The sequence below is a fragment of the Pan troglodytes genome, chromosome 10 (genome assembly GCF_028858775.2).
Source record: "Pan troglodytes isolate AG18354 chromosome 10, NHGRI_mPanTro3-v2.0_pri, whole genome shotgun sequence".
NCBI classification, from domain to species: Eukaryota; Metazoa; Chordata; class Mammalia; order Primates; family Hominidae; genus Pan; species Pan troglodytes.
Window position 1 is genome coordinate 80,431,253 of NC_072408.2, and position 10,085 is coordinate 80,441,337.

General features: G+C 34.0%; 1 non-coding gene across 1 annotated transcript; it reads right to left on the reverse strand.

The window, feature by feature from the left end:
- Positions 1–3,649: 3,649 nt before the first annotated feature.
- Positions 3,650–3,758, reverse strand: LOC112205105 (U6 spliceosomal RNA). Its single transcript, XR_002938965.1, has one exon. It is a non-coding gene; the product is annotated as a U6 spliceosomal RNA (small nuclear RNA).
- Between the last annotated feature and the right edge of the window lie 6,327 nt (positions 3,759–10,085).

Genomic DNA, 10,085 nt, shown 5'->3' on the forward strand with positions numbered 1-10,085 from the left:
GCAAACAGGCAAGAGAAAGAATAAAGGGTATTCATATAGAAAGAGAGGAAGTCAAATTGCCTCTGTCTGCTGATGACATGATTGTATATATAGAAAACTCAGTCTTATCAGCCTCAAATCTCCTTAAGCGGATAAGCAACTTCAGCAAAGTCTCAGGATACAAAATCAATGTGAAAAATCACAAGCATTCCTATACACCAAAAACAGACAAACAGAGAGCCAAATCATGAGTGAACTCCCATTCACAATTGCTACTAAGAGAATAAAATACCTAGGAATACAACTTACAAGGGATGTGAAGGACCTTTTCAAGGAGAACTGCAAAACATTGCTCAAGGAAATAAGAGAGGACACAAACAAATGGAAAAATATTCCATACTCATGGATAGGAAGAATCAATATCATGAAAATCGCCATATTGCCCAAAGTAATTTATAGATTCAATGCTATCCCCATCAAGCTACCATTGACTTTCTTCACAGGATTAGAAAAAGCTACTTTAAACTTTATATGGAACCAAAAATGAACCCACATAGCCAAGACAATCCTAAGCAAAAAGAACAAATCTGGAGGCATCATGTTACCTCACTTCAAATTATACTACAAGGCTACAGTAACCAAAACAGCATTGTGCTGGTACCAAAACAGATATATAGACCAATGGAACAGAACAGAGGCCTCAGAAATAACAGCACATATCTACAACCATCTGATCTTTGACAAACCTGACACGAACAAGCAATGGGGAAGAGATTCTCTATTTAATAAATGGTGTTGGGAAAACTGGCTAGCCATATGCAGAAAACTAAAACTGGACCCCTTCCTTATACGTTATACAAAAATTAGCTCAAGATGGATTAAAGACTTAAACATAAGACCTAAAATCATAAAAACCCTAGAGGAAAACCTGGGGAATACCATTCAGAACATAGGCATGGGCGAAGACTTCATGTCTAAAACATCAAAAGCAATGACAACGAAAGCCAAAATTGACAAATGGGATCTAATTAAACTAAAGAGCTTCTGCACAGCAAAAGAAACTATCATCAGAGTTAACAGGCAACCTACAGAATTGGAGAAAATTTTTGCAATCTATACATCTGACAGAGGGCTAATACACAGAATCTACAAAGAACTTATGACAGACAATATGGTTATTTGTGTTGAAAATTCTAAGGAATACACATGAAATACTCCAGAACTAATATCTGTGATTAGCCAATTCAAGGGCTAGAAGGCCAATACATAAGTCAATGGTATGCACACCTAGCTCCCAGATCTTGGTTTCAAATACCATTGTCTAATAAAAGAAAACAGAACTTCTTAAAAAGTTACTGATTCTAGGACTGGAACAAAAAATATAGAAGATGAGTCTGGAGCATCTTGTAGTGCCAAAAATAAAAGTAAAGAAGTACTCAAACTAACAAACACCACCCCTGATAATGGGAGTATGTCAGATGGACACAGAGCCAAAACTGAAACAGTGTAAGCAAAAACTAAATAAGTAAAATATATAGTATTAGATTACAAACCAAAGTGCAAAATCAATGTGAAGGAGTCCATATTGATATAAATACATGAGTGAATAAATAAATATTGGCGAGAAGAGACAAATCTATGCAGAGGATTTCCAATTTATATTGATCCATCACTCTCATGGAGGTGAAATATAATTCCCTACTCCTTAAATATGGGCTGTGTATAGTGACTTCCTTCCCAAGGGTACGATGTGGAAAGGAGGGGAGAAAAGGCTAACTTTACACTCAGAAAACTTTATAAACACTATTTCAGTGAAGTGATCAAAGTGCTATCAGTGAAAGATGAACAAAGCCAGATCCTAGCTAAAGTGGTAAGGACAGATTTTAATTAGTAATTTACTATTACTGGAAAGTAATTTACTATTACTGGAAAGAGGGTTTAGTGTGGACTGAGCTCATCTTTGATTTATACAGAGGTCACTGGGTACTTTAAAGTGAGAATGAGAGAGTAAAGAGGGGGCAGACAGGGCTCAGTAAAGTCAAGGAAGTAAAAAAATATATATGAAGAGTTGGTTAGTGTGAATTATGATCAGGCCAGCTTTGTCTATTGGCTGGCAGTCAATTACCGAAGCTAGAATTCTATCCTCCCAAAGAGAGTGGGAGACAGAGGCCCTATCCCTCCTGGTTGATTCCATTAAAAAAAAAAAAATAGCTTTCAGGTCCTTGAGAAAGACATTCCTGAGTTGTAGAAGACACATATACATTTGAAAGGTACAGAGAAAAGATTCCCATTTGAGCCCTTTTTAGTAAATGATCTAAGAAGAGTGGTTGGAGTGTATAGTCAGATGTTGGCTAGAAGAAACAAATTTTTTTTGTAGCTGTGGAGAAAAAGGTGACTGCCTTGGAGCTAATCCACCATGTTGACTTCTGATTACCCCTATCCCTGGGAATGCCTCCTGGTTTCTACTTTATTTACTGTCTCTGGTGTAAACATACGTCAACCTTAATGTTATCACACAGTATAGGCTATCATGCACATACCATCTTTCCTGCTGGGTTGCCTTTAATTGTCTTGCTAGAGCAGGTATACTCTTTCCCTATGGGATATAAGCACTGGGTCTGGGGAATAATTGTGCAGAGATCTACCCGTTTTGCTGCCACCCAAGACCCCATTTCTGACAGCAAGTTCAGTCAATAAAACCACCAATACCAACAAACTGGATTTATCTGCCTCCTTCTTCGGTTGTTTGGCCCCTTGGGCATTTGAAGGTCACTTTGCATATATGACCTTTTCAGGGAAGAGCAGACTTAAGTTTTCTCAGGTAGACACTTTAAAGAGTTTAGGGTAATTCTAGAGATGCAGCCTCCTGCTGTTAGAGACTATGCTAGTCTTTGTTTGTCTTTTAATGTAAAATGCAAAGGTGGATGAAATCATTTGTGTTGAGAATCTAATTTTTATAGGCTAAGGTTCACACTTAGATATAGGTCTCAGAGGAGTTTGACTAGTTTGGTTAAGGAAAGAATCTTTGTCATATCAAGAGTGATGTCATTTGCTAGGAATGCATATGCTCAATAAGATGTGATTAAAACGATAGCACTTAACCTACGTGGACTTTCTCCCACATACCCATAACCTCCATCTAATCAGGAAAAAAGAAAAAAATCAAATAAATGCTCATAGAGGGACAGTCTACAAAATACTTGATGAGTAGTACTCCTCTATGCTGCCAGGGTCATCAAAAACAAAGGAAATTTAAGAAACAATTACAACCAAGAGGAGACTAAGGGAACATGACAACTAAATGTAATGTGATATCTTGGTTGGGATCTGGAAGCAGAAAAAAAATATTAGGTGAAAACTAAGAAAATCTTAATAAAGTATGAATTTTATCTAATAGTGCCTCACTATTGGCTCATCAGTCCCAACGAATGTATGATACTAATGTAAAGTGCTATTAATAGGAAGAACTGGTTGAGGGATATATGGTAACTTTTAAAACTATCTTTAAATTTTCTCTAGAAGTCTAAAACTGTTCTAAAAATAAATATTCATATATAAACCAACTCTATACCAACTAACAATAAAAAATTGGAAAATATGAAAGAACAATACCATTTTTAATTATATCAAAGATTAATTAATGTTTTCCATGTGGCCTGTGTGAGTTCTCAAAGATATAGAACATTCTCCACAAATTTGTGTGCATCCTTACACAGAAGCCATACTAATTGTCTCTGTATCAATCCAACTTTAGTATATGGTTACCAAATTGCATGACTTTATTATATTTCTTATGCCTCTAATATCTATAGTGATGTCTCTTCTTTAAGATCATTCTTTTTTGCTATATAAGCATTTAAAACAATGTATTCCTTCTGCTTAAGCTATATTTTGCATTTTGATATGTAAGATATATCAATATTATCATTCAGTTTTTATTAAAAAATCTGTAATTTTGCTTATAATTTTTCTTTAAGCCATGAGTTATTTAGAATTGTTTTGTGAACATTTTAGGTATCTTATAAACTGATTTCTAATTTAATTGCATGTTTACCTGAGTAGTACTTTGGTTTCAATATTTAAAACATACTAAGTATGTGTGTTTTCTGTCACAGTAGATAGTCTGAGTGGTGAATATTCCATCTGTGCAAGAAAAATAATATGCATTCCACTTTATTAAGGATAGTATTCTAATGTTAATTATATCCCTTTAGTTATTAGTTCAGGTTTCAATATTCTTACAGAGAGAGGGGTGTTGAAGTCTCAAACTATAATTTTGTATTTGTCTGTGTTCATTTTCAGTTCTGACAGTTGTTGCTTCACATATTTTTTTCAACTTGTCATATCAACCCTGAGAGAGATGTTGCATTTCTATTTACATTTCTATTTACAGTTGCAGATTTGTCTATTTCTCCTTTTATTTTAAACATATTGTTTAATGTGGGTTTATGTTCTCTTAGATGCACATGCATTTAACAATTATATACTATTAATGAAGTATACATATTATTATCATTAAATATGTTTATGTCTCTTAAAATATTCCTCATTCTAGGTTCTAGTTTGCCTTATAATGATATAGTAACTACAGGCCTCTAATAACTGTAATTTTTATGATCTCTTACTACATCTTTCTAGTTTTAAACTATCTCTGTCTTGTGTAATTCCTGTAAAAGAATATAATTGAATTTTGCTTTTAAAAATCAAACCAGACAATTTCTTCCTTTTAATTGGAGTGTTTAAACCATTTACTTGTAAGGTAATGAGGATATGTCTATTATTTTATTTGCTCCATCTGTTCTTTGTTAGTTTTTATTTTTTCTGCTACCTCTGACTGAATCAAGAATTCTTATGGCTTAATTTTACCTCCACTCTTAGCTGTTAGCTACGCCTCTTAGTTTTGTATTTTTAGTGATTGCTCTAGAGTTTAAAGTAAGAATCTTTAGATTATCACAGTCTATATTTAAAGATACTGTATCAATCAACAGTATTAGAACTTTGAAACTGTATACATTCCTTTGTGTAGTAAATTTTAGTTTGACTTTTTAAAAAATAAATACTATTATTATTTTTGCTTTAAAATTAAATGTAAGAAAGTTCTTTGGTTATATTTACTCATAAATTTACCATTTTTGAATTTTTTAAATATCTTTATATATAACTTTATATCTAGTATAATTTTCCTTCAACCTGAAAAATTGACTTTAACATTTCTTGTTGCAAAAAAAACTTCTGGTAATAAATTCTCTCAGCTTAGTTTTGTCTGAAAAATATTTTATTATATCTTAATTTTTGAAGGGTATTTTCTGTGCATAATACTCTAATGTTTTTAAAAATTGTTGCTTATTTGCATTCTTTAAGTCAAGCTATTTTTGTTACTTGCATTATTTCTGCTGAGAAAAAATGTAATTTTTAAAATTTTGTGTTTTCATATTTATATTTGCCTATTTTTGATTTTTATGTATTATTGGATTTTATAGATTTTATAATGATTTGTGTGGTGTGGTTTTCACTGTGCTTATCCTATTCAGGATTTGTTGAGAAAATTAGATCTGTGAGTTTGTAGTTATTACATTTTTTAAATGTTTGGACATTATTTTCTCTCTTTTTTTTTTTTTTTGTTTCTGCCCTCTTTATTTCTCATAAACCTATTATACATTAAACTGCCCTATAATGCTCCCTGTCAATGATGTTTGATTTACTTTTATTTCAGGCTTTTCCTTCTGCTGTGCTTCTGTTTAAATGATGCTTGTGGGTATAGCTTTAAATTTGCTGAACACTCTTTTTGCTATATCTAATCTATTGTGAATCCCATCTCATTTTTTTTCTTCTTCAGATAATGTATTTTTCAGCCCCAGAAATTGTATTTGGTTTGTTTTCAGCAGTTTCCTTTTTCTTTCTCACTATATTTTTAATTTATGGAGGCTATTTATAGTATTTATAATAAGTGTTTAAGTTCTTTTCTGCACTTCCTATGATGTCTGTCAGTTCTAAATCTATGTGTACTGATTTTTATCTTGATTGTGAATCAAAATTTTCTGCTTCTCATGCATTGGGAATATAGATTTGATGAATTGTAAATCTTATGCTTTTTAGTGTCTTAATATTGTGTTTTCTCAATGAGTATTGAATTTTATCTTAACTCATGGTTAAACTAATCATGGAATAGCTTGATCCTTTTCAGTTGTTTTTAAGCTTGTTAAGGTTGGTCTAAGAAAGGTTTTACTCTGGAGCTAACTTAGACTTTCCACTAGGGTGAGATATTTATGAGTTCTCTGAGTTTTCAACATTGTCTCTCTACTTTGATTTTCAACAAAGAAAGAATAAAATCAATGGAAAAAAATTAATTTTCTCAAAAATGGTGCAGGAAAAAAATGAACCAACTCTTGATTCCATACATAAAAAGTTAATTTAAGATAAATAATAGGCTAAAAAGTAAAAGTTAGACTTACAACAATTCTATAAAGAAGCATATTAGAATACATAAAGAATATCTTTATAAACTTAAGATAGGCAAAGTTTTCATAGATAAAATATCTAAAAAAGTTTTGACCATAAAAAAATGATTTGTACTTAATCAAAAGAAAAAAAATTTTTGTCTAAAGATAGCATTAAGAAAATGAATAAGCAAACTTCAGTCGAGAATAATTTGCTGTACATATGTAACTAATATGTATAATATATGCTACATAAATATACACATATTTGTATTTCAAAGAACCCATGTGCAGAAGATATAAAGACCTAAATAAGCCAACAATAAAAAGGTAGACAATACAACAAACACAATGGTCAAAAGACTTGAATGGACACTTTAAGAAATAAGAAATATAGGTCAAAAAACACATGAAAAGCATTATTGATCAGAAGAAGAATGCAAATTAAAACCACCTTCTGATCCATTTTCTCACTCACTAGAATTACTAAAAAAGAATGACGAGTCCAACAATTATACTGAGCATCTTATTATGGAATTATTGGCAATTTATGTATCTTCTTTGTAGGAGTATCTTTTCAATTATTTTGCCAAATATATGTGTTTCTATTTCTGGACTATTTGAGTAATTTATTGAGTTTTTCATCCTTAAGATAATTCCCCTGGGTTATGAATATTCCCATCTCTTTACCAGGGATGAATACAGCTGTGAGAATCTTCTAAGAAAGACTTGCAACTTTCTGAAATTTAGTTAATTTTAAATCATTTGCTTCAGTAACTCTCTTATGTGTTGAAAAGATATCTGATGGTTTAGCTTCCCTAGCTTGTTATCATTGTTAGGCTGGAAACATCTGTCTCTGGTGATTTTCTACACCCTCATCATAAGTGAAAAACTGAAAGTATGTTTTTGAATCTATAGTGAGTCTTGCAAAAGTGTATTATCAAGACAGAAGAGTAGCGCAAAAAGCATGTATAGACCTTTTTTCCTATATTCTAAGATAGTATATCATATATTGTAATACATTTTCTATATTTAATAAAAGTTTTTATCTTTAAAGTAAAAACAAATGAAAACAATTAAAATACTACATTTATTACATATCTGTACCTATATTTTAGAGATAAAATAATTTATAATTATTATCACGAGAAAGCAATGTATTTTCAAATAGTCATTGGTAAACTTCTGTTTGCAAATTCTAAACGTGCCTATGTTGTACATATAAGGCTCTTCACCCATAAGAAATGTGTGTGGGCACTACACTTACACTTGTCAGTCAAGAAAATATATGCTATTATTTGGATAATTTATTCAAAACTTTCATGTAGACATCAAAGAGATCTAAAGAGAGGTTTTTGCAGCTACAGAGATATTACTAGCCTCAGGTCCACCCACCCCCCTCAACCAGAAAGAATTGCTTTAGAACAATAAAATCATTCATTGCTGTTTGTTTGCACAAGGCAAAGTCTCTAATAGTATTAATAATAATGATTTTAGAAATATGTTAAAAATAACACCAAAGAAGTCATGCTTAGATTTAAGAATTCAAATAACAATTTCAGATGATCATTGAGGCAATCCAATTGGGATGAGGGTAGAACTCTAAATACCTTTTCCCCTAAATTTAAATATCTAGTTATTTGAGTGTGATCATTTTTTAAAGAGGTTTTTAAAATACTTCAAATGAAACTCTTTCTGTGGAGGTGCTTTTGAAAAGTAGTGCAATTAAGTGGCTGATCACATAAGGAGGTACAATCATGGGTTTACTAAATGACAAGAAATGTGTCAGCTGCTTCCTGCTTGAAATTTATGGCTTTATAGGAGTGATGAAGTGAATAATGCAAGATAACATAAATGGAATGGTTATTTAAAATATCACATCCTGTTGCTTAAAAAAAAAAAACCCTGCATATTCTGAGATGCTTTTTCTCTCTTAGTAATTGTTCCGTATGTGCAGCCTGTTTTCTGGAAAACAGTTTCTCAGAAATGTTTATTGAGAAAATTAATAAATAATGAATAAATTTACATTTTACACTCCAGTGATAAAATAATTTATTAACGTTTTAGACTAAACTATACTGAATTTTTCTAGGGCAAGAGTGAAGATAGCAACAGTAGATGTGGGTATGTAAAGGTGATGGAGATGAAGGCAGTGACTGAAAGACTTATGAAAGATAAAGTGATAGCATCTTGAAAACTAGTACAGGGAGCAAGATGGTAAAATAGAAGTTTCCACACATCATCCCCCATCACAAGGACACCCATTAAACAACTATCCACACAGGAAAAAAAATTAAAATTAAAATTAAAAAAAAAAAACCTTCATAAGAACCCAAAATGAGGTAAGCACGCGTAGTACCTAGTTTTAACTTTATATCATTTAAAGAGGCCTTGTAGAGATAGAAAAAACAGTCCTGAATTGCCAGCATCACCTTTTCCACCCTTGGCAGCTGCTACATGATGCAGAGAGTATCTCTGGGTGCTGGGGGAAGGAGAAGACAGCAATTGTGAGGCATTGAACTCAGTGGTGCCCTGTTAGAGAGCAAAGGAAAACAAGACCAAACTCAGCTGATGCCAGCACATGGAGGGAACATATAAACCAGGCCTAGCCAGAGGCAAATCACCAATCCCAGTCATCCAAACTTAAGTTCCCACAAACCTCACCATCAAGGGCTATATGCTCTGTGTCTCCAAGTGAACTTGAAAGGCAGTCTAGGCCATAAGGACTGCAAATCTTAGGTGAGTCCTAGTGCTGAACTAGACCCAGAGACAGTGAACTGGGGGCACATGACACACTGAGATACCAGTTGGGGCAGGCAAGGGAGTGCTGGCAACTTTCATTCCCAAGCCCCTCAGCGTGGGTCTCCTTCCTTCAACTTGAGGAGAGGAGAGAAAGAATGGTGAGAATTTTGTATTGCACCTAGGATACTAGTTCAGCCACAACAGGGTAGGGCACTGGTCAAATATGAGGCCACCATTCCAGGCCTGAGCTCCCAGATAAGTTTTGTAGACACAGCCTGGGTGAGAAGGGAACATGCTGCCTTGAAGGAAAGGACCCAGACCTGGCAGCATTTATTACCTGCTCACTGAACAGCCCTTGGGCCCCAAAGAACCAATAGCAATACCCAGGTACTATATCAAGGGCCTTGGGTGAGCCTAAGAAGTTTGCTAGCTTCAAGTACTAGCATAGCCACAGAGGGATAAAGAACTAAGCAGGCTCTTGGGATCCTCAATTCCAGGACTTGAATCTTGGACAGCATTTCTGGACCTCCTGTGGGCCAGAGGAAAGCATACTACCCTGAAGGGTGAATCCCAGGCCAGACAACATTCTCCACAATCTGACTTTAGAGCCCTTGAGCCTTAAGGGAACATCTGCAGTAGTCTTGCAGTACTCCTCATGGCCTGCAATGGGTGGGTGGGTGTGGCTATGAGGTGAAGTTCCTCTGCCATTGGAAAGCAGAGGGAAGAGTGGGAAGGACTATAACTTGCAGTTTCAGTGCCAACTCAGCTGCAGTACAATATAACACCAGGTAGACTTCTAAAGTTTTGACTCTAATCCCTGACTACTGAATGGCACCTCTGTACCCACCCAGGGCCTGGGGACCCTTGCTGCCCTGAAAGGAAGGACATAGGTCTGGCTGGCCTTGCCACTAGCTGATTGTAGAGCCC